Raw genomic sequence first — 4434 nt, 5'->3', positions numbered from 1 at the left:
TCCTTACAAAGCATCTTATCAAGAAACACAACTGTGATTAGTTGATTTTAAGGCATTTCTGAAACGTTACACTCTGTATACCTGAATAACTTTTTTGGAACACTGGCATCATGTTGTATGGTCTATCTCCAACTAGCTTTTGTATAAAAACGATGCTTTGTAGAACTAAAATTTAAGAAGTTATTAGCAATAGTCCATACTTATTGTAGACCCTGCATAATATGTAATATTACAATTAATAAAGAGACAGGTCACGCCAATACAGCGTCACTGAAACCCTACCTGCAGATAAATAAACGGCATCATTCATCGATCGTAGAGAAATTACGAAATCCTACCCATCCCACTGATACTCCCTCTACCTCGAGCTCAGTCCAGTCCACTTTAATGTCAAAAATCAAGAAAAGTCAACAAAATTTAACTTTGATAATTGCATTTTCAATAACTGTAACTTCAAGTAATAAATAAATGTATAAAAACCTTTCGCGTTTTTATTCTATTAATGTAACATTTCAGCTTATCTTACTTTTGAGGTTAATTATTGTTTCCTATTTCCGCTCTGAGTAGTTGGAAATAGTATTTATCCATGACCATAACGAAAAACATGCCTTTACTAAATACTTTTGTGCGAGATCGTGCGTATTTGCTTGTTTTCCGCACAGAACCAATACGCGGTAAGTGTGAAATACCACATTCAGTATTCCCAACGTAACACACATACAATTTCCCTCTTCTTACCGCTTAAGCGCGACATTCATTTTACTGCTTTAGGTTTTAACATATTATTTTTAGAGACATTTAACATAGTAATAATTATAAATTGGAAACTTACCACTGCAATTTCACCTAAATTGCAATGTTAATTATTGTTTTTAAATATTTGCAAAAATTAAGTAAAGTCTATTACTCCACGAAACTTATTGCATTCCTGATACAAGTAACATTAAGGAAGCCGTGAAAAAATCAACGAGATTCCAGATGCCGATGTTATTACTGCAATATGTTATATAAATACTATTGTTAAAATATTAAAATAAAAAATAAATCATTACATAACCTTACGGTTTGTTTTAAGTTCGCATTTATAGACTGGGGGAAAAAAAGACAGACGTATATCACGGCCTGCTGGAGTATAGTAAACACAGAAAACCTTTTACAGCAACAATGTTGAAGAAAGATATTTTGGTGTTCCGAAGTTGGCGTCATTAAACAGAAACCAACATGGAGATTTCATTGCAACTAATTAGAAATTCGTCTTTCAGGTATGTAATAAACGATCTTCGCACAAAATAATGTACGATACACGAGCGGTATGTTTGTTTTCATGTTCTCGGAAATTAAAAAAGCTCAACTACGTTTCGCTTTTTCAATCTCTTCCTCGACCATGAAAACGTCAACATACCGCTCTTGTAACGTATATTACTATTGCGTTTGTAAAGTAGGCTTTTATTCAACATTACTTTATTTCACTAGTGAGATAAAGACTTTACCTCTCAGTTTGAACTTTATCTCACAGTTCATTAGTATTTTCCTAGTACCCGGGTACACACGTATACTTTTCCATTGAACTATTACTCAAGAAGTTAATATATTAGTTACTAGATGTCACTACCTCTACTTCTTTATTACCATTTCTTAAATATACATACACTCAATCTCCTTCTCTTTTCTCTACCTGCTACGTCGTAATTTGTACATTATATCCATATCTAATATGCATCTTTTTAAAATTTTATAATAATTTACCTTTTGGGATGCGAGGACACTTGAACCTGCGAAGTTGGGTTTATAGGATTTTAAAACAACACGCGTTAGCCAATTGAGCTAAACAGACACGATGATTAATTAAGTTTTAGGTAATTTCATAGAAGACGGGCACTTGGTTGAATGTAGTAAGTATTACCAACTTCTTTATTTCAGAGTTAAATGTTAGTGATCTTTTAGTGACTTTTACATGTTAGTTCTAGGTTTTTGTACTAGGTGTCGCCGTGATTTTCTTTTAATTTTATTGGTTATAGTTGTAATTTGTTCTAGAATTTTCGTTAATTTTGACTGGATAATGACGTTATCAATTGTTCTTAGTTGTTTGACGTGAGTGGTGTTATGTTGTGTCTGATGGCTAAAGCTATTGAAAGTTTCTCATTTTATGATTTTTGTGATTTTCTTTCGATTTGATTGGTTATAGTTATCATTTATTCTAGAATTTTCATTAATTTTTCATGGATAATGACGTTGTCCTGTTGTTCTTGGTTGTTTGACGTGAGTGGTGTTACATTGTAGATTTGTCTGCATTTGTCGAATGCGCATCATCATGCTTACGAAAAGCCACTTTTCAGTTCCAATAATTTATTTTGTGTGCACAAGGTTGGAATTTTGAAGTAAGAGGGAAAGGAAGGAAACCGTGTTCTGAAATTTATCTATTAAATTTTGTGTCGATTTTGGTTTAGTTCTTTCGCTGGTGAAGAAGGATTGTGTTGAATGTTGAGAAGAAAACTGTTTTTCTGTGGTTTAAAGGAATTATTTACTGAATTTTCTGTAGAAGTTAAGATGTAATAAGTGTTCGAAGAGAATTTCATTTAGTGTAAACACGTGGTTTATTTATGCAAAGTTGACTGTACGACAAAGTGTTGGTTTAGTTCTTTGTTGCCTGCATGGTTTAAGTTTAGATTGCCTTAAAGACTGTGTCATTTATACTGGAAGTGAAGAGGTTGTCGTTGAAGACGTCGATGAGAATTGAATTTTATTTGATAAGATGATAAATTATTATGTTTTGTTTTGTGTTTTAATGATTTTTGGGGGTAAAGTGCGGACGAAAACTGCCAGAAAAGTACTACCAACTATGAAGTTCGAATGCCACGAAGCGCCAAAAAAATCGAAGGCGAAAAATTAAATATATTTTCATTTTTTTGGAGGGCTTGTTCTTCTTTAAAAATATGAATATATATTTGATTTTTCATCTTTGATTTTGCGATGTTTGGTGACATTTGGACTTCATAGTTGGCAGAACGTTTTTGGTAGTTTTCATCAGCCATGTTGGATTTTACCCGTCTTCTAGGAAATTACCAAGTTTTAATATTCCTCTTAAGTTTACAGAAGTAAAATGTGAAATTATTTAAATCAAATTAGTCCCGTGAACACTTCTAAATAATCCCTGAAACTTAAAATGACGAAAATACACGTTTAAAATGAAAAAATATATATTAAAATTACATAATTAATTATAATTTGTTATTTATCCAACGCCTTAGATACCATTCTTTACTAATCATGGCCTCCTACATCATGACCTACCTAGTACACGTATTGATTCTAAAATCCATGCCGTGGTATGTGATTACATGAGGACTTATTTTCAACATATTTTCTTTTATAAAACATAATTTTTCGTTATGGTCATGGATAAAATTACGTATGGTACTTGTGAGCGTGATCTTTATTGCACTCGTGTAATTTAAGCACGAGGCTAACGCCTCGTGCTTAAATCTTTCCACTCGTGCAATAAAGATGCACTTACCTCACAAGTACCATAAATAACTATTAGTATGCCGTGATAGGTAGTAGTTTGTTTTTTAACTTTATCACAAGGAAACATAATGCCTTATTGCTGTGTTTTATAGTAAAAATTATCATTTACGTAAGTAATTCGGTTTTGCAAGTTATTTGGTCAATGTAGAGCATCCACCGGCCACTGAACGAATATTGCATACTTTTGTTACTGCCAATGTGGCGCTATAAACCAATTTTCAATACTTTTATCACAACCATAACACATTTAAAATCTTACTGTATCATATATAGAGAATTATTACCACATTAACACATTTAGCATATCAAGAAACATGTAAAATGTAATTATTATGAAAGTCGCCATTGCTTCTTCAAATTAGTAGTATTAGTAGTCTACGATCCACTTCCACTAGATGGAAACCGACACGATTAGCAGAGCCGGCAATACATGAAAACGAAATGATACTAAGTGTGAGGAATGTTACTACAGGTGTGTAGTATTATGCGACAGGTTAGGTTAAGTTTGATTAGGTGTGTATTATGTGACAGGTTAGGTTAGGTTTGATTAGGTGTGAATATTATTACTGTGTTGGTAACACTGAAACCCACTGTTACATTAAATAAATATGGCGGTATTCTTCGTTCATGCAAGACGATTTTCGTATATAAGTAAGGTACGTATTCAGGGCGGACTGGGTGAGCTTACAGTGATCACATCAATTATCTACTACTCTATACTTTCAATCCTGTGGTGGCCGGGACATAAGTAACTTTCTATTCGTTGAATAATCTTATTAAATTGCACTCGTGGATTCATCTTATTAGCATAATTTCACGAGCCCCATCAATAAGATGAAACAGCACTCCTGCAATTACTAAAGATAACTGTTCGTTATTGCACATGATGTATGACCTAGAATAGGAAAA

The sequence above is a fragment of the Periplaneta americana genome, chromosome 5, assembly GCF_040183065.1.
Source record: "Periplaneta americana isolate PAMFEO1 chromosome 5, P.americana_PAMFEO1_priV1, whole genome shotgun sequence".
NCBI classification, from domain to species: Eukaryota; Metazoa; Arthropoda; class Insecta; order Blattodea; family Blattidae; genus Periplaneta; species Periplaneta americana.
Note: the sequence above shows the minus strand (reverse complement) of the source record.